Source organism: Equus quagga, chromosome 3 (assembly GCF_021613505.1).
Source record: "Equus quagga isolate Etosha38 chromosome 3, UCLA_HA_Equagga_1.0, whole genome shotgun sequence".
NCBI classification, from domain to species: Eukaryota; Metazoa; Chordata; class Mammalia; order Perissodactyla; family Equidae; genus Equus; species Equus quagga.
This window is the reverse complement of record NC_060269.1, coordinates 116759547-116781469: the sequence shown is the minus strand read 5'-3', so window position 1 is coordinate 116781469 and position 21923 is coordinate 116759547. Positions and strand designations below refer to the sequence as shown.

The 21923-nt window shown below is 39.7% G+C and overlaps 1 protein-coding gene across 5 annotated transcripts in view; it reads right to left on the bottom strand.

Moving 5' to 3' along the window:
* Positions 1-21923, bottom strand: part of LOC124237635 (tyrosine-protein kinase Tec) — a 123255-nt gene that overhangs the window by 90191 nt on the left and 11141 nt on the right. For 2 of the 5 annotated variants that reach the window (XM_046657511.1, XM_046657514.1), the window contains exon 2: positions 11973-12093. The exons of the other annotated variants lie outside the window; for them this stretch is intronic. The gene's annotated coding sequence lies outside the window, so the exon portion shown is untranslated. The remainder of the gene's footprint in view (positions 1-11972; positions 12094-21923) is intronic. 5 annotated transcript variants of the gene reach the window in all.

Here is a 21923-nt window from a genome sequence, read left to right as displayed (position 1 = left end):
CTTCTATATCAGAACACATTGCCTGTTACACATCTTATAGGTTTATGACAAAGTTAGTGTCTGTTTGCAATTTTAAGAAATCTAGCATGGATAAACATTAGACTGACATTTATCTGAGAAATCAAACGCTGTGTGCCTGTCAAAAGTATCTGTAGTCAATTCAAAAGTTCTTAAAACTGGTGGCTATCATATAAGAACAAATCTTACCATGCTCTCTTCCGCAATGAACACTCCCAGCTTAAGCCCTAATTTCCTTTTGTAAAAGGGGAATTAAGTAGCAGAAATAGAAGCAAAAGAAAAATTGCTAGGCTGACTTCTCAGAATAAAGGACACATTCTAGGCTTCCCATTTAACATCATGATTGGAGCTATTCCAGGATTAGGCAACATTTTAGCTCTCAGAAGAAAGTAACACTGTACCCCTCTATCTTCCTCATCTATTAAACAGTGATAATCTCTAGTTTCTCTTTTTTTTTTTTTTTTTAAAGATTTTATTTTCCTTTTTCTCCCAAAGCCGCCCGGTACATAGTTGTGTGTTTTTAGTTGTGGGTCTTTCCAGTTGTGGCATGTGGGATGCCGCCTCAGCATGGCCTGATGAGCAGTGCCATGTCCACGCCCATGATTCAAACTGGCGAAACCCTGGGCCACCGCAGCGGAGCGCTCGAATTTAAACACTTGGTCACGGGGCCAGCCCCCAATAATCTCTAGTTTCTTAAAGTCTTAACTATTCCTTCTTTCAGCCAGTTGCTACGTAGTAGGTACAAAGTTTAGAGTACTTGTCTGATGACCTACTGAAGCTGGACTGGTGAGGAATTCAAGCATCAAGATATCTTACCATTGAGTACCAACATCATCTAAACAGAAAATAGAAGACTTGTGGAACAAAAGGTAAAAGTTATAGAGGCCAGCTGACTTATCTCATCTCTCCTGAGAATGTACCCCCACCTCAGCCCACTGCCATATGGTGAGCGATTGGGTTGGGAGGCTAGTGAACCTGGAAACAGACTGGCCAGTGTTGCGCTAAAGACACTTGTTTCTTATGGTCCATATAATACAGGTCTATGCATTGATTTAACAAGTACTCTTTAAGACAGTTTTAGGTCTCACACTGCAGGTCTCCCCTCTGTGGTCTTTGGCTGCAATTGGGGTTGGGGCCAACCCAGTGGTAAAAAGGAAGGAAAAAAAAAAGAAAAAAAAAAGAGTGATAGAGAAAGAAGTTTTAGAAAAGAAACCACATGTAATACTTCCAAGAATCAACAAACATATTTACCATACAGGAGATTCATAGTTAAGTGGTTCTAGAGAGAAGCAAAATTTGTCATAACATAAAAATATTCATTAATCAACTGACCACGCAGACCCCAGTCAAACATCCCTTCCACATTCCTAGGTTCTGCTTCTCTGCTGGTTATTCCCTCTCACTGAATGAGGGAATGCGATAGTCAACAATGCAGTTGAAAATGAAATACCAAATATTCGAAAGATGAGAGTTTTCAAGAAGTCAAAGAGTGATGTTGGAGAATTGCTCCAGTCACACTCAATGCTACTGGTAAATAAGGATCTTGTAGTTAGTTAGCTAGTAAAAATAAATAAAATAAAATAACACAATAGAAGTGTCAAAACAGAATATAGATTTACAATTAAAATATTAAGATACACTGTGGCAGACTGCTTTTTGCTCCCTTCTCCAACCATCCCCCCTTCCCACACCAATCCATTCCACCCTTCTTCCTGGACACATGGGCTAGAGATGATATTTCCCAGCCTTCTTTACAGTTAGGTGTGGCCATCTAAGTTAAAGCCAAAGGGATGTGTGCAGAAGCGTATGTGGGCCATCTTCAACTTAAAGACAAGCTACTTTCCCTGGATTTAGGGCATTTTCCACCTTCCCACCAGCTAGAAAATGCACATGGCAGAGTCAACTCTCCTTATGCATTCAAGGCATCACCCTAGGGAATGAGGAGGAACAAGGCAGAACTAGAACCTGGTCCTTGAATGACTTCATGGAGTAGAGCTGCCCCACCAGCCTACACTGGCTAATCTACTTTGTGGGAGAGAAATACACTTCTATCTTATTTTAGAAATTACATACAAAATGGTTTCTTTGCTATAGTGGCTTAACCTTTATTCTACCTAATAGTTATACCCTTGCAAAAACTGGTAAAGCTTTCTGATGCTTTTGGAAAAAATGGTCCTCTTTAGAACTGTGCTGACAAATTCAAATGTAAAGTGAAGCCAAATTTTTTATCATGTATTTTCATCAGAAAAATTATCTCAAGAAAACATTTAATACTTGATTCACTCTTTGTTCTAAGAGTTAGCTATTATAATCTAAATGGTGCCAAATATGAGATAAATTTAACATCTTCACTTTAGTTTTCAGGATAAAGTCTGAATCATATCGCATTGTTTTTTTTTTCTTTTACTACTTACTATGAAATTTACGTCGATTCACTTTGTGACAATATTCTGGCACTACTCCTCAGATGAGGGAATTTCTGATATAAAACAAATATTTCTCTTTCTGCTTCTTGCCACTTCAGAAGAAACAATCACCAGTGAAAGCAAGGCATGAATAACAACTTTCTCAAGTGGATAAAATGATTTTCAGCACCTTTTAATAGGAGAAAACATGAGAATAAAGAAAAGTAATTTGGAAATTATATATAAAATAATCAAATATCAATATGCATTCCTTGGCTACAGTAGTCTAAATTATTTTTAGTGAGAAACATTCATCTATGGCAATATATTCTTCTCTTGTTTTTAAAGTAGGAATAAAGAATCCAAGTCATTGTTACATTCAATTCTTTTACAGGAGAAACTCTAACAAAAATTTCAAGAACAAAAATGGAAAGAGATTGAAGAGGATCCAATAGATTTTAAAAGTCTTAGGAGACATCTCACCCAGTTGAAATGGACGAGACAACTGTGACAACTAGATAATGATGATATTACGTCTGTTGATAAGATTCGTTTGATGATATTAAGAGACTGTTAAGTTGTTTTGGAGTTTTTTGGGGTGTGATAATGGAATTTTGACTGTATTTTTAAGAGTTCTTATCTTTTAGATATGCACACTGAAAAACTTACAGATAAAATAATGTCTGTGATTTGCTTCATAATCTGGTAAGGGGTATGTGGGAGTACAGATGAAATAAAATTGTTCTTGAGTTGATAACTATTGAAATTGAGTAATGGATACAAGGGGTTCACTATTCTATCCTATTTTTGTTTATGTTTGAAATTTTCCATAATAAAAAGTTTTTAAAATATGTTTAAGTGACGAGCATGGTTTTCCATGTCCCTGTCATCTGAACCTTTTGGAACTGGTAAGAAAGAGACTAGAAAAAGGTGAAAGAAGGAAGAGAAGGGAGGAGGGGTGAGGAAGAGCCAATGCAAACAAATAAAAGTAGAAAAAAGTGAGTGGACTCTCTTCCTCTTATTACAACCCTACCTAGCTCTTCACGAAAGCTCTTCCAGTGACACGAAGGATTCCTGAGTCAGCTGAGCTTCACGATAATGCACTGTAGCCTCATGAAATGTAACGTGACACTATCTCTTCTCTGACAAACAGGAATATGTGGTTTCTAGCAGCCAAAAATAAAACCGCAGTCTAGGCAACATCTGTCCTCGTTATAACTCCCCTCTTCCCTCTATTTCCTTTCCTTTCCCCTATTCAAATGTTATGGAAACAGAAGCTTGCTGTCAAGTCTACAGCATAATAAAAGGAAAATTCTGTACAAATTAACAAATCACCAAAGCACAGTAGGTAGTCACGCAAAGGGCATATATATTCAAATTGTAGGGTTTTTTTTTTTATTTTCCTTTCCTTCCCCCCAAAGCCCCAGTACATAGCTGTATATCCTAGTTGTAAGTCATTCTAGTTCTATATAGGACGCCACCACAGCATGGCTTGATAAACAGTGTGTAGGTCCGTGCCCAGGGTACCAACCAGTGAACCCTGGGCTGCCAAAGCAGAGTGCACAAACCTAATCGCTACACCACTGGGCCGGCCCCTGCAGTTTTTCAATAAAAGAATCATAAAAAGATCACCAAATATGGACATCACAACTGAAACTACAGGGCATACTAAAACAAGAAGGCAAATTTGACTAGAAAACTGGTTACCCTTACTTCTAAGGTTTGTGGGGCTCAGTTAATGAAGAATTTACAAAACTGAAATGCCAGCTGTATATACCTGATCTCTAAGAGGAAAAAAGTAAACTGATAAAAGTACTAATTCCTTAGAAAACATTTTCATATATCACTTGTAACAAATAAAAATTATCAACTACATTCAAAAAGTATCATAGGTATAAGCTGTTCAGAAAATGTCCAGTGACCTTTTTCATATGTCCTATCTCTAATGAAGTAATTGATAATATACTTTCCTGTTCTTTGCTCTACCCATCAGTGTCATTATCTGACATAGTTATGATATGTAATACTGCTGTTTTTAAAAATAGATGCAAATTTATTGACACTCCTCCCATTAAGAGTCAAGGTCTACATCTCGTTCTCTTGAATTTGAGTGGGCTTTTTACTCCTTCGACTAATACTGTACAGCCGAAGGGATACTATGTAATCTCTAAGGCTAGGCCAGAAAAGGTTAAGTAGCTCCTGCCTGGTTCTTTTAGACTTCTCAACTCTTTGCACAGTCCCTCTTGGAACCTAGCCACCATACTGAGAGAAGCTCCCATGGAGAAGCCACATATAGATGTTCTAGAACAGAATTCCAGCAGAGCCCGGACTTCAAATCATCCCAGCCCAGGAGCCAGAGATACGTGTGAGAGAACTTTCAGATGATTCCAGCCTCAAGTCATCCGAGTCACTCCCACTTGATAACTTAATAAGTTTTCCAAGAAAAGAGCAAGTTTCCAAGAAATGAGCAACAACACTGTAGAGTAGACATAAGACATTCCCACTGTGCTGTCCAATTCTTGACCTACGCAATCCATGAGTGTGATAAAACGGTAGTTGTTGTGTGCCTTTAAGCTTTGGGTGGTTTGTTACATAGCAATAGAGAGCTGAGACAAATAATATATTATCACATTCTTGACCACTCCATTCTCATTTCATTCATCTCTAATCCTTCTCAACCTTCTTCCTTCCCTTAAATGTTTCCTCTTCTTTACTCATCCATCTTTTCAGCATTATCAGTTCATGAGCCAATTTGTCCACAGGAATAGTTCCAGGCATTCATGTAATCATTCATTCTGATGTTTATTGCATAGCCATGATGTATAAAGAACTATGCATGAGGCACTGAGGTGGTTACAAAAGGAACAAGACGTCGTCTTTGCTCTAGGGAGGCATGGGAAAAAATGACTTAAAAACAAAGAGCTACAATACAATCTGTTAGGAGCTATAAAAGTGGTATGGGCCGAGTGTTTTGGAACATGAATAGCCCCTAGAAATCACTAATATGTAATCACTAAAGAGGAAACAATTCATACTCTTTAAAGTATTGTGGACCACTTCAAGGAGAAAATGACATATGACAGAATTTTGAGAGATGACTAGAGATACATCAACATGTGAATAAAAGTAGATGTTAATGTTCTGGTCTTTACAATCACTTCCTCACATAATGCACATGAAAATTCTTTCTCAAAAGTTGTCTGATTTTAATCAGAATTGTAAACAGGAAATAAAAGTAAAAAATGGCATGTGTACATTATGTCATTTTCTAAAGTTTTACACTGGCTCTGCACCAGGAGTTTTAATTTTGAGTGTTTTGTTAGTATAAAACAGAAGTTAGGGGCCGGCCCCATGGCCGAGTGGTTAAGTTCGCATGCTCCCCTTCAGCGGCCCAGGGTTTCACTGGTTTGAATCCTGGGCACGGACATGGCACCACTCATCGGGCCATGCTGAAGCGGCGTCCCACATGCCACAACTAGGGGACCCACAACTAAAAATACACAACTATGTACCGGGCGGCTTTGGGGAGAAAAAGGAAAAATAAAATCTTTTAAAAAATAAAGAAGTTAAACTGAAAAGCAACAACCTTAGTTATAGAAGAATGACTTTTTTAATTACCCATATTCTTCACTTTACAGACCAGATGCAATCCAAGTGTATGGCGGAAATTAAAATAAATTTTAACTAGAATGATTTTTCCATTTGGGTTAAATTATAGAATCAAAACTATATTCCCACAGAGAAAAACATTTACTCAGTGCACATGGTACAAAACTTTAGAAAGAAACAAGTAAACGATATTGGGATACAGGCCATCTGAACTGAGGAATGGTTTCACAAAACTTCCAGAATTTTTCAAAAGTTTGAACAAAAATCTAGTATTTTACAAAACTCTCCCTTCATCATCGCTCTACTGCCTTTTAGTAACTTCTCCAAAACACACCCCCTGACCCTCCAAAGATCTTCAAACTAGACGCTTCTCTTTTTGAGGTGACACCTGAGCATTCACCCTCAATATCAAGTTTTGCCAACAGATGATCACATATTTCAGTGAGCCCGAAAATTCCATGATTTGAGAAATCATATTCTATAAAATAAATCAATGCCTAATTTTTTCAGTGTTGTGTGAAATTCTAAAAATCAAATCTACTTATATAAATGATACTGATATTTAGATAACCACAAAAGAAAAATTAGTTAATATGTGTGTGTGTGTGTGTGTGTAGGTGTGCGTACACATACATTATACATACATATAAATCTCCATTCTGTTTCATAGCAATTTCTCAAAAGCGTATTTCCGAATATTTCTTTTCCCTCTGAATACTCCACCTTACACAAATCAAGCAAAAGAAAGTATAACATTTGGTGTGCTCTAACAACCAGTACACTGTCTGAAACACAAGAGGTATTCAATAAGTAGTATTGGGTGACTTCATGATTTCACTTTACTTAAGCCTTGATGGCATTTACCTCACAAACTAGACCTCAAGGGTAACAGAAGCATCTACTTCAGATCCTTTACCATTTTTAGTTTCTCTCATTGTCACTGGACAGACTTGAAAAAAAAAGTCCTATTTCAAAAGTATCTGCATATGAAATCAGCAGGGTCTTAGAATCATTAACAAACAACTAACAGGATCCCTTTTTCCTCTGAGATGCTCCTGAGGATGAATCTTGTCCTATGCAAGAGATTCTTATTTCCGAAAGGGCTGGCAGCTCAGGGTTTACTCATCCCAGAGGCCCAGGCCAGAGTTTCACACATCTCTTGATGTGTGAAATGAAGGTGTTTCCACCACTCTCCTACTCTCATCTCTTTAATGTGACAGGTCTTTGTCCACCAGGATTCTGAATCCCCTGCTGACATACCCAAGTGAGCCTCATGGTGCAGAGGAAGCTTCTCTGCCCTTAACTGACAACGCAACTGAGAGCAGAACTCACAAACTCTGAGGGCCCTGTGATGACATCTCTAAGATTCATGAACCAAAGCTGATGTCTCCAATGTAGTCTTCAGCCCTAAAATTCTACATAGCTTGACATTCTAGAAACCCACTTGTTCCCCATATTACTACTGTCTTAAACATAGAAAATTCAACCATCTAGAACACAGGCCTGTACCTTTTGATATATTAGAATACCCAAAATTTTAATTTGTCTCCTGACAGTGCGGGAGAAGATATAAACAATGGTTCTTTAAACATTATCCTACAGATTTCTTTCCCTATGTCACCCTCCATTGTCTTATTTCATCAATTATTTACACTGGAACTTCTGGCTAAGCAGCATGCTTTGGGGGAAGGAGTCTGAACTTTGGAGTCTAATTGACTTGGCTCTAAATCTCAGCTTTGCCATTTATTAGCTGTATTTATGCATGTTACTTAACCCCTTTAAGATTATTCCCTTATCCACAAAATAAGGATAATGATATCAACCTTAAAAGAGTATCAAGAGGTATAAACCAGAAAACGCACATCAAGCTTCTTACACACAGCAAACAGGAAAGCAACTGGTCAGGTGGTTGTTGCCACACCTTTGTTCTGAAGTGACAGACATTTACATATTCAACAACTGTTCATGGAGCATCTGCTAAGTGCCAGGTATGTCATCAGGCTCTGGGACACGAAATAAAGCACAAGACACAGCCAATAAGGTGCCCACAGCCTGGGAGAGCAGACAGATATAAGAGAGGCTAACAATTTCATCACTACGTGGTAAGTACTATATCATAGATGGATACAAGCTTCAACTCTGCCTGGAGGTGGAAAATGGCAAGATAATTAGAGAAAATGATATCTGAGCTGGGCTAAAGGCTGAGTTAGTTGTCACCCATGGAAGACGACAGAGCAGGGGCACATCTCAGACCAAGGGTTCAGCATCACAAAAGGGGGGTGTGAAGAAAAACAAACACTACAAACAGCTTCCATTAATTTAAATATAGCCTGTTTCAATAATCCTTCCCTTCCCCCACTGTCACCCAAATACACACACAAACTCCCAAAGGAGAAAATGCTATTTCCACTATTAAAAAGAAATCAAAACTGAAAATGATTCATTTCCAGCCTTCTGTTTATTTGTTCCTTCATTTTTCAACCAAACAATATTTAAAATCTACTCTACATCAGGCACTGTGACACGATACAACAGTGCCTCGGAAAACACAGGCTCTGCCTTCATGGAGCCTACACTCCAGCAGGGTTTTGACCTGATGCCTTAAAGAGTCTTCTCCTGCAACATCCCTCTTCTCAACTGCCACACAGAGGACATAGACAGATTGTACCCAGAATATTACATTTAATTACAGAAAATGAGAGACAGACACTCTAATAATTAGAGATCATTGGGTCCAAATCTCTCAATTGAGAGATGAAAAAATTCAAGTCCAAAAAAGCTGAGTTGACAAATACTACCTCCTCCTCTTTCTTCATTAATGCCATTATTAACACCTTAATTTTTGAAAATTAACTACTCACCATAGCTATTTTTTGAGAACTCTAGGTTAAAACTATGGGAGTTTTTTCAAATGTCTCCCAAAAGGTAAGGTTTCACACACACATGCAATCACACAATCCTTTAACTTTTTTTTTCAAGGAAGATTATCCATGAGCTAACATCTGCTGCCAATCCTCCTCTTTTTGCTGAGGCAGACCGGCCCTGAGCTAACATCCGTGCCCATCCTCCTCTACTCTATATGTGGGACGCCTGCCACAGCACGGCTTGATAAGTGGTATGTAGGTCCATGCCCAGGATCTGAACCAGCGAACCCCAGGCCGTCGAAGCTGAGCATGTGAACTTAACTACTGCACCACTGGGCCGGCCTCAGTCCTTTAACATTTAAAACTTCACCCCACTTAGTATTTAATTTCATTAAATAAGTTAATACACATAAAACATTCAGAACAGTACCTGCACATAAGTGCCATGTAAGTGTTTGCTATCAGCATTGTCATTTTAATTTAATTTTCATAGTGTTACTATTAATCACTAAGAAATTAAAATGTGCAGGAGTATATGGTACCTTGGCAGGTGTCATTTTATAAATAAATAAATAAAAGCAAAGAGAATGTAACAGAAATAGTAATAGTTTTGAGACTAGAAATCTAATTTGCGTCCTTACTCCCAGACTTCTAGAGTAAAAGTCTGGCTGCATTAAATAGCTGAAGAGCTATATTAAACACATTTATCTTTTATTGATTTATAATTTATCCCATGTGTACATCCAGATAGAAATTGAGAAACCTAAAAATAAAAATACGTGAACAAATTTAACCAAGAAAGTGCAAGACTTATGCAGTGAAAACTACAAAATGTTGTTGAAAGAAATTAATGAAGACCTAAACAAATGGAAAGATATCTGTATTCATGGACTCAAAGACTTAATAGTTTCAAAACAGCAATACTTTCCAAACGGATCTACAGATTCAAAGCAATCTCTATCAAAGTTCCAACTGCCTTTATTTTTTTTTTACAAAAATGGACAAGCTGATCCTTAAATTCATACAGTCATGCTGAATAGCCAAATCAATCTCGAAAAAAAGGAACAAAGTCAGAGGATTCACACTCCCAATTTCAAAACTTACTACAATATTATAGTAACCTAAACAGTGTAGCACTACATAAGGACAGGTATATAGACAACGATAAAGAATTAAGAGTCCAGAAATAAATCCATACATCCATGGTGAGTTGATTTTTGATGGGGCTGCCAAGATCACTCAAAGAGGAAAAATAGCCTTTTCAACAAATGGTGCTAGGACAGCTGTATACGAATGAATTTGGACCCCTACTTCACATCATACACAAAAATGACCTCAAATGGATCAAAGGCTTATTAATGTAAGAACTGAAACTATAAAACTCTTAGAAGGAAACAAAGCTGTAAATTTTTGTGACTTTAGATTAGTCAATAGTTTCTTAAAAATGACACCAAGAGCATAAGCAAGAAAAATAAATGTATAAATTGGACTTTATCAACTTAAAAACTTTTGTATGTCAAGACACTACCAAAAGAATGAAACGACAATCCACAGAAAGGGAGAAAATATTTGCAGAAGATATATCTGATAAGTGTCTAGTATCTGGAATATATAAAGAACATTTACCATTGATCAATAAAAGAAAAACAATCTAAAAATGGGTAAAGGACTTAAACGGACATTTCTCCAAAGAACATGTACAAATGGCCAATAAACACATGAAAAGATTCTCGACATCATTAGTCATAAGGAAAATGTAAATCAAAACCACAGTGACATACTACTTCACACGCACTAGAATAGCTATAATGTAAAAAAAATTGAAAAATAAGAAGTATGGGCAAGAATGTGGAGAAATCAGAACCCTCACATATTGCCGGTAGGAATGTAAAATGGTGTGGCCACTGTGAAAAACAGTTTGGTAGTTCCTCAAAAGTTAAACATAGAGTTACCATATGATTCAGCATTTCCACTCCTGAGTATATACCCAACAGAACTGAAAACATAAAAACTTGTACACAAATGCTCATAGTGGTATTACTCATAATAGCCAAAAAGTAGAAACAACCCAAATGTCCATCAACTGATGAATGGATATGTATATCCATACAATGGAATGTTATTCCACCATAATAGGGACTGAAGTATGGATAGATGGTACAACATGGATGAACTTTGAAACCATTATGCTAAGCAAAGAAGCTAGACACAAAAGGCCACATGTCCTGTTGATTCCATTTATACGAAATGTCCGGTAGAGGCAAATCCACACAGACAGAAAGTAGAATTCTATTTGGATGGGATGAGGGAAGAACTGAGGGGTATGGGTTTCTCTTTGGAGTGACAAAAATCTTTTGGAATTAGATAGTGGTGATGGTTGCACAACATTGTAAATATATTAAAAACCACTGGATTGTACTCTTAACACGGTTCAAATGATGAATTTTATGTTATCTGAATTTATTCTCAATAAAAGAAATTTAAGAAATATACATATTAAAGAATACATGTACAATAGGCAAATAATACACAGATGAAAATTAAAAATAAAAGGAGAAATCAGAAACCAAAAGGCGGAAAAAATTAGGGTGAAACCAAAGCTTATGTAGGGCTTGGTTTTCATGTCAGCACATATGGCAAAAATGGAATATAGTCAAAATCAGCCTTCAATATTCCACAGAAACACAGCCACAGTGGAGACTGACATACTGTCTCTGGGTGAGTCCAACACACATCAGCAGAAACGTCCACTAGTGCTGAAACATATATGTTAGCATTTGATGAAAACAACAACAACCAAAAAACTCCACCCCATAATTAGGAGCATAAAACAATATAAATGTATTCTTTCTCAGGATTCCATAGATTGGGTGGGCAATTCTGGTCTCGATGTCTAGGATGGCCTTACTCACATTTCTGGCACTTGCAGGCTATCGGCCAAGGCACCTCAGTTCCCTCCCATGTGGCCTCCTCAGCAGCACAACTTGGGTTTATGCATATAGTTCTCAGGGCTCCAAGAGCAGCAAGAGAGAGCAAGCCCCAATACATAACACATTCACGTCTTTGAATACTTTACCTTGCTATTGTCTCACAGGCCAAACCAAGTCACATGGCCCAGGCCAGGTCAGTATGGGAGGTGACTACTCAAGGTGGAGTAAATATGGGGAGGTGAATGAGGAGGCCTTTTTGCAAACAACCTAGCACAGAAAAAAAAATCGATTTTTGGTATTTTGGCATAGCCTTAGATAAAGTAATTGGCCTGGACTTAGAGGACAGTTGTGTGAAAAAGTACTTATTTTTAACCACTAAAATCATATTCAGCACTGAGATGCTCATGCAAAAACCTTTGCAAACTAAGACAGATGAGGGAGCAGCAGGTTCCCACATGCCCCAGCCCTCCCCCTGCTCTGGGGCATATGCTCATCGAATGGAATGGAGAATAGAATCACCCACGCTCTTTAAAACTGTTGTTTCTTTTTCTCTTTTCTTTGTTGACCCATAGAGAACTCTGAGACGTTTATTGCCATTGTGCAATAAATTTGGAGCTTCTCAGAATCCAGGGAACAAAGGAAACATAAAGCCTCATAGAATAATAATTTTTTATGATACACACCAATTTACCAAAAGAAAAACTTTGCCTGTCATTAAATTCTAAGGAGAAACTAGTTTATGGGGTCATAAAGGATAATGAAAGAGAGTAGATGATACATCTTCAATAGAAGTTTAGGCAGAAATTATACAAATAATCCTCATCTGGCTGCTTCTCATATTAACACTCGATAATGGCTTAGTAAATAAAGCCTTGGGAAAAGCATTTCCATGTGGTTACGTTCTTATTAACTCAAGAAATAGGAATAAAGTATAGAAATAGTTAGGTAATATGATCCTTGGTCTATATCTGTTAAATATTATCTTAAGATCATTTTTGGCAAAAGTTGAACAAAATTCAGTTTAAGATTTACTCTTCAGTATGTGACACAAATGTAAATATTATACTAATATAATATAAACAACATATTTGTTGTAAAAAACTTTTAAAGGCTAATATGATAGGCCAAGCATTTTCAGCTGTACCCTCCTGAATGACCCAATGCATCAGAGAACCAACAGTCACAGAGATCTACAGCGTCACACCGGAAGCATTTACATTTTGAGATTCCGACTTCATCTGACTTAAGCCCTGCTTCTTGACTTGGTGTTATTTCTGCTATCACTGAGCTAACATTCCTCAGATTGCTGTAGAGAAGAATAACTAAGACCCTGGCAGGTGTCCTTTTCAGTATTATTTCTGCCAAACGAGAAAGCTCTAAAAGGCAGAGTGGCAACAGGTGTGGTTCTCAGTTTACGGCATGAATTACACAAGTAGACACAATAATATTTTAAATGAGTGAAACAGCAAAGCAAATTCAAAGCACTTAACAAAAATCCTCCAAGGCTGTTAGGACACTCCTAGATAGGGTCCTGCATCTTTTCACACCACCACCCTCTCTCACACACAGAGAACATACCGCAAGAGGGCTGATGAAAATAGATGCTTAAATACCACCAAATGTATACTTGAACTTAAACAAAATACATTTTAAATCACCATTTATTTAATACATTTGCATTACATTACACTTTAAAATTGGAGTTACACTCCTTAAAAAGCATACGAAGCAAAACTTCTATCGCTCAGCTGGAATTCCAGAATGTGTGCCTTGTCTAGGATCTACTGCACTAGGCAATCACCCTAAAGTCTGCTAGTCTATGCATACATGGTAATACCTGCATGCTGGGTGCAACTGGTTCTTTATATTGATCAAAACATCAAGTCAAACTGGTATAAGAACCTGGACTAGGAAGTAGCACATTCATTCACATTCCCTTCTTAGCTCTGCCCAGGACCTGCCCAACGATGTTACCCATATCAAAATCTAAGAAATTGCATGTATCAGTTTCATTGTAAGAAACACCGAGCACCACCTACCAAGACAGAATAATTCCAAAGAGGTCTCTCCTCTACAACAGTAGAGTGAGCCTAATACTCAGGGATTCCACCTGCGCAGTGTGACAAGAGAACTCATATATACTTTCCTATTCCGGATGATGGCTGAAACTGTTCCAATAGCGGATATACCCTTTCATTCCAAAATTAGAAAGAAAATGTAGAGCCCAAATACCCCTGAAGAAAGTAATTCACAATGACTAAAGTTTATTCTGAATACTCAATCCCATCCTCTCCTGCTATCGCAAACGTTTCTGGCCTGCAGTTTCCCCCTCTCTTTGGGGCACTGTACCCTCTCTACTGGATCATTCCCTTTGGCACAGTAGCATCACTTACATTCCCAAACATAAACCATTCCCTTTACCCACATTCACCTCCAACTACTAGGTCACTTCTGAGTCCCTTTAGGAGGGATTAAGGTTACTGTCCCTCTTTCTCACCTCATGTGCTTTCCTCAAACCACTCCAGCTGGGCTTCCAACATTCTCCTAAGACGGCATTTGTCGAGGTCACCAAGGACCTCTTTGTTGCCGAACCCAGTGGTCACTTATCTTACTTGACCTCCCAGCAATGTTCAACACAGCTGACCATTCTCTCCTTGAAATGGTTAGTTTCTCTTGGTTCTCTGTGACACCAAAGTTTCCTGGATTTTTCTCCAATCTTAGATATTGCATCTTCTCAGTCTCCTTTGCTGGCTTCTATTTTTCTGCTTCACCTCTAAACACTGGTGTGCGCCAGGGCTCTGTCCTGGGCTTGCTTTGCTTCTTCATCTATATATTCTCCTCAGAGGTGGCCTCACCCAGTTCCATGGCTTGAAATACCATCGATATGTTGATAACTCCGAAATCTATATCTTCAGCCCTGTCCCCAAGAACCTCAGATTTATATATCCAGTTGCAAACCTAACATCTTAGATATTTGAATATCTAACAGGTATCTCAAATATAACACGGCTAAAACAGAACTCTAGATATCTCCTAAAACTTGCTCTTTGCCTAGTCTTTGCCATCTGAGCCTCATCATCTCCCCAGATGCTCAGCCAAAAATGTAAGAGTTATCTTTGATTCATTCCTCTCTCTCATACCTCAAATCTAATCCATCAGCATGTTCTTTGGACTATACTTCCAAAATATTCTAAACCTGAATATTCAAGTCTCTACTTCACTCTTCTCCCATTAGTGCAACTGATTGCACTAATGGCCCTGATTTTTCAAACCTCCCTGTATCTTTTCACACCTCTCTGTGTCCCTGCCCTTTGGTGATGCCCTCCCACACTAAGTGTAGATGTACACATGTAACCTTGACCCTTGCCCTGACCAAGTGGGACAGTAGCAAAATGACACAATCTAAAGCTTAAAAATCTGCTTGCTTGTTTCTTCTTCTCTCTTGCTTCTTTGCAATCACCATGAGAATATGACTGGGCTAGCCTGAGAATAAGTCCAGGCTAACAGAGAGATGGAACATAAACACAGAGGAGAGCAGAGCTGTCCCAGCCATCTCCTCTGAGGCCATCCTAGACAGCTGACAGTCAGCTGGCCCTCCCAAACACATCAGAGAACCCAGGCAACATCGCAGAGCTGCCTGCCTGACCCGCAGCTGATCACAGACACATGGACAAGCCTAGCCAAGATCAGCTGAGCCTGGCGCTGATCAGCAGAACTACCCAATCATGCCATCACCTCATGAGCAAAAATAAATCCTTATTCTCGTATGCCACTGAGTTTATGGGGATGTTTGTTACATGGCATTACTGCAGCAATAACTGATAGAGCCGCCATCATCCCTTGTCAGGACTATTGCAATATCTTCCTAATAGGTCTCCTACTTGCTTATCTTCTTATAATTCTTTCTCCATTCATCGATCAACAAAAACTTTTAAAAACATAAAGCAGTTCATGTCCTCAGTTCTGCTTAAACTCTCCAATGGCTTCCCTGCACTTAGACTAAAACCCAGTCTCCTTAACCTAGCATACCACCTACTTGCCCAACTGCATCTAGTATCACTCTCCCCCCGGCCGACTTTGAGTCAACCACACCAGCCTTCTTCCTGTTCTTCAAACACAGCAAACTCATGGCATAGTGGGCTCTTTGCACATCATGTTCCCTCCACCTAGAAAATCATCCCACCTGCTCTCTCTCGCTCGCTCTCTAGCCAACAACTTCTTGTAACTCAAATCTCCGCTTAAATGTCACTTTGGCAAAAGGCCTTCCCTTGACTACTCAATCTAAAGTAGACAACCAGTCACTCTCAGATCCCTATTTTATTTCTTAGCACGATACTTATCACTACATGACATTTTTCTTTATTATTTTTGTATGTGTGTGTTCTCCCCACTGACTGCAAGTTTCACACAAGCAGGAACCTAATCTGTATATTCACCGCTGGATCCTCGGCTCCTAAAACAGTCCCTTCACATAGTAGGTTCTCATTTTGATGACTGCTTACCTGCCTTACAGAATAAAGGAATGATCAGATCCTTTCCGAGATGAGGTTTTTACAGAGAAGGAGGAGCTAAGCAAGCAATTCCATTCCAGAGCACAAACAGGAATATCTAAACATGTTAACTCAAGGCTTCCCAAACTGCATTTCTCAGAACACTAGGACCTGTCAGATCATACCAGACCATAATCTCATAAAGGCAGGGACATCAGCTGATTTTATTCTCTACTGTAGACCAGCACAGTGCCCAAAACACACTCTCATAGTATGTGCTTACTGCATGCTTGTTGAATGAGTGAATGAACAAACATATTTGGGAAAAGCTGGGTTAAATAACGTCAAACTGGCTTCTTGTATGGATTTCTCAGAGCCTTTAATACGTGAACAGGCTCTATGAATCATATAGAATGCAATGTTTCCTAACCTTATTTGATCATAGAACTCATTCCATTTCCCTTGAACCATCATAACATTTCCCAGTTGTAGTAGCCCATAAAATAGCTTGAGAAAAGTCTTAAGCTTATATAATTTAAGTCATTTTTACCATCATGAAATGTTACCTTATACATAAAGTAATTAAAAGGCCAACTAATTCGATTCATATCTAGTATGCAGCTGTTTCCTCCCAACAGCCTACATCTTCAATCTCCCATCACCAGGCAGGGCCTCGATCGCGCCTACCTCCGAAGCAGCAGGCATCTTTCTTGGTTTCTCTGCCCTGCTCCCTGCTCCTCATAACCAATCTGCTCTGCAAATCCTTCCATCTTTTCTTCCACTATCCCTTCTCTCTACATCCCTAGTCTTACTATGAACTTTCTTAAACTGCTTTAATTATTCCTCTTCTCCTTTAACAATCAACCCAATCAAGTTTCAATCCTGTAATTTATTATATCATCCCACATCTGAAAACTTTTCAAAGTTCAGTAGTCGCCCCTAATCTGTGGGAGATACATTCCAAGACCCCCCAGTGGGTGCCTGAAAACACAAATAGTATGGAACCCCATATATACTACGTTTTTTTCTTATACATATATATCCATTATAAAGTTTAATTTCTAAATTAGGCACAGTAAGAGATTAACAACAATAACTAACAATAAAATAAAACAATTATAGTAATATGCTGCAATGAAAGTTACTGTAGATCTTAGCAACCTCAGCATATAATTTTTTTCTTTCCTTATTAAGTCAAGAACTTTCACCTTTTCACTTAAAGGAAGCACTTTACGGCCTCTCTTTGGCATATATGAATTGCCAGCATCACTACTCTTGCACTTTGGGGCCATTATTAAATAAAAATAAGGGTTACTTGAACACGAGCACTGTGATACTGCAACAGTCCATCTAATAACCTAGATGGCTACTAAGTGACTAACGTATGGGTAGCGCATACAGCGTGGGTACACTGGACAAAGGGATGATTCATGATGCGGGGTCGGTGAGCCAAGGAGTCAAAAGAAAGATTTCTTGGAGTCTCAAGATCTGGCAGTAGTGCTCTTTTATTTAGAGAATAGTGTGGAATAGCATGGGAACAGGACCTATGGGCAGGCAGGGCTGCTGCGTGGGGACAGGACCCACGGGCAGGAGGAGCTGCTGCTGCCCACTGCTGCTGCTGCAAACATGGGTGGAGAGTAAGGCTAAATTTAAGGCATAGGTATGTGAGTTATCTCTTTACAAGACAAAGGAGAGAATATGGAAAAAGAGTTGTTAAAATGGTATCAGTGCCAGTAGGGTCTGGTTATTGGGTGGTCCTATAACTTTTAGATAAGAATCAAACCAGATTGAGTAAATGGCAGAAGCCACCCATTTAAATATTATCTTCAGCTAAAGACAAAGGAGGATTTTGGGGGGGGGGGGGGGGGTCAGTTACATGAAGTTGCCAGACAGTAAACAACTTAAGTTCTTGCCTTTGGCATTGATTAAGAGTTTCGAGAGACAAGGTCATCCCCCTTCTTCCTGGCACAGAGAGGAGGCATCTTTACAGATGGAGGTTTCCCTTACAAATGTAAATGTTTCCCAACAAAGGGCAAGCAAACTCCGCTCCTCAGAGTTGCTTTTATTAAAGGTAACCAGCCCCCTCCTCATCTGCAGTTTTAAAAGTAACCAGCCTAAAATAATCCTCATCAATTCACATCCCAGATGGGATGGAGCAAGACTGCGCAAGATTTTACCACGCTACTCAGAATGGCACACAATTTAAAACTCATGAATTATTTATTTCTGGAATTTTCCATTTAATATTTTCAGACCATGGTTGACCATGGGTAACTGAACCCACGCAACGCAAAACCAAGGACAAGGAGGGACTACTATACTTCTTCTCCCTTTTATAATAAAGGCTGTTCCTCCTCATGCATTCTCCAAATTGGACCTCGTTAGAGTCATTCCTTAATCTTAACTAAATATAATCATGTCAAATCCAACCTGGGTTCCCTGTTCACTTACTACCACTTTTTTCCAAGGGCTCAAGCGGGTAAATACATCAGGCCTTTTCATATCCCCATGCCCTGCTTCTGTTGTTCTCTCTGCCTGGAAGAGCACTTGTTGAAATCCTACTCATTTTTTAAGGTCCTGATCACAGGTAATCCCTTTTATGAAGTCTCCCTTATTTTCCACTCCTGCCACAATTAACTACTAACTTTACCTATGCCAAGGCAATTGCACAACTTATATAGACATACAAAGTTAGTTGCACATAGGAATGTAGAGATGGCAGAGCTGGGAGAGAAGACCGTGAACCAGATGAGTCTATCAGGGAGAATGACGGAGAGGTTGGTGACAAAAGGAGAGACCAGGAGGGCATTTGCATGAAAGGCTTGAACTCTAAAGGAGAAAGGGTTTCAGCATGACCTGGAAACCAGAAGAATGTTACAGCAGAGAGAGCTGCAGAGTAGGGAGTGTTCGCAGTCTCTGAGGCGGCTGGGGTGTGGGAGAGTTGATTCACAATGGAACAATGCCCTCAGAGGGCCGGAAAGATTTGGAAGGAAGCCAGCAGAAGGATGGAAGTTCAGAATCACCGGGGAACTGAGAGTACATAAGAAGACAGCTGATCAGAGAGACTGGGAGCCAAGGAAACTGGGAATAAGAGGCAAAGCCTTGGCCTAAGCTGGCTGAGATCCCAGATGGGGTCAGAGGCCAGAGGAGTTAAGTGTTGACAGTCTTTGATCAGCATTCAAAAGTAAGTTGATGAGTAATTTTTCTAATGTCTATGAAGAACAGACTTCTCTAATGCTCCACTCCAGACACAATCCTCATCCCTGCGTGTGGGCTGCACCATGGGGGTAGAGGGTGAGGGCAGTGGTGAGGAGGGGTTGGGTGTGGCATCTCCTTTCACTGGGGCAGGGGTCATGGACCTAAATGGGATGAAGCAAACTGACCATATACAGAGTCTACAGGGATCAAAAGCCTCCAGGCAAAGAGCAGGCAACAGTAGGCACCAAGGCCCAAGAGATCATCAGCTCATCCAAAGGGTACACAGACAATGGCAATGGGAAATCCAAGACAAAAATATTCATCTTGTGAAAAGTCTGCATATCAGGCAGGGCTCGTTTGATTGCAAATAACTAGATTTAAGCAAACAACAACAAAGGGAATATGTCTGCTCACATAACCAAGAAGTCCTGGGACGCTGGCACATCTGAATCCTGAGGTTCAAATGACACTATCTGTGTTCTCACCACCTCTCAGTGCTACTTCACATGGCATGCCAGCCTTGTTCATTCTCTCCTACTTCAAACAGCTTCCCCCACGTAGCAGGGAAAGATGGCCCCCAGGAGCTCCAAGTTACATCACTCTAGCAGCAAAAAGTCCCAGAGGAAAAGAATGCCTCCTGCCTTAAACTGGAGCAGAAAAGCAGCCTGATTGGGCAAGCCTAGGTCATGTGGTAACCTCTGAACCAATCACTAGGTCAGGTGGAGGCACTTCTCAGATTGGCCAAAGCTAAGTCACATGACCACCCCTCCCACCCCGGAGTTAGTGTCCACCCCACCCAAACCACATGAATTGGAGACAGAGAAGTTCCCCAAAGGGGAACTTGGGAAGGAACAAAGGAAGGAAATCTGGGCAGACAAATAATAAGTCCACTACAGTGTGGTCACTTGTCAGTTAGGCCCCAGGTTCCAAAAGAGAAGCCCAGTCCTGCTACTTAGGGCACAGAAGGGCTTTGAAGTCAGACAGAACTGGTTTTAAATTTCAGCTTTGACACTTACGAACTGTGTGACCTTAATTTCTCAGTGCCTCAGTTTCCTCATTATAAAATGGGAATAATAATAGTACCCACCTCCTAGAGATGTCTGGAAAGATTACATGAAATAATGCACACAAACTGCTAAGCACAATGCTTGACACAAAGTGATCAATAAACGGTAGCTGTTATTAGTAATAATAACAATCATGACAATTATTAGTTAGAACAAGGATACCACACGAAGGCTGAGCTGTGACTGGGTGAAAGAGAGAGCCAAGTCAGTGCTCGGATAAATCAGCCCTGGGTCAAGTTTTGCGGTTTTTTTTTGAGCAAGATTAACCCTGAGCTAACTACTGCCAATCCTCCTCTTTTTGCTGAGGAAGACTGGCCCTGAGCTAACATCCTTGCCCACCTTCCTCTACTTTATATGTGGGACGCCTACCACAGCATGGTGTGCCAAGCGGTGTCATGTCCGCACCCGGGATCCGAACCAGCAAACCCCGGGCTGCTGAGAAGCAGAATGTGCGAACTTAACTGCTACACCACCGGGCCGGCTCCTCAAGTTTCATCAAAGGCAACTTAGGACACAGTACAGAGGCCCCAGTGAACATTAAGATAACAATTCAAATCAATAAATGTGTTGTATACCTACTGTGTGCCAGACACTGGGACTACAATTACAAATAAGACACACGGCTCCCAGGTAAACTACCATGAAAAGTGACTATGGCTTCGTGACAATATTTTTGGAGGAGGAGAGGTTGTCTGAAGCTGCTTTGTTACTTCCAGCCACAGGCTGTGGACACTGGGAAAGTACCGGGCATACAAGAGAACAATGCCTGGGCCCAAATGTTGTAACGCTAGGAAGGAACAGAATGGCTATAATCACCTCCCAAAAAAATGTGTTGGCGTGAATAAGGAAAAAGTGTCTCCTCCTTTAAAAACTTTACTTCCATCTTCCAAAAAACTGTCACAGTAAATAAACAAATCTACCAGATCTACAATGTGAATGACATCCCAGAGTTTTGCAGTGTAATAACCTGTACAGCTGTACATGGCAGCCTTGAGCATAGGCAGGGAAGATGAGCTGGGGGCTGAGAGGGTTCAGGAGATAGGGGTGGGGATGGGGAATCTGGGAGTCCCTGGGTCTTTGGAGACAGAGAATAACTTTTGCTACAGAGCTGGACTGATCAATATGGTAGCCACTCACCACAAATAGCTCCTGAGCCCTTGAAATGTGGCTAGTGCAAATGAGGAACTAAATGTTTTATTTTTATTTAATTTTAATTCATTTTAAAATTTAGAACTAAAGCAGTATAAATATGTTTCCATTAATCACAACTTTCCTGTTTGGTCAGACTACTTTTCACTCTATCTACTGCACTGCGTAAGACATTGTGTTGCATTGCATTGTA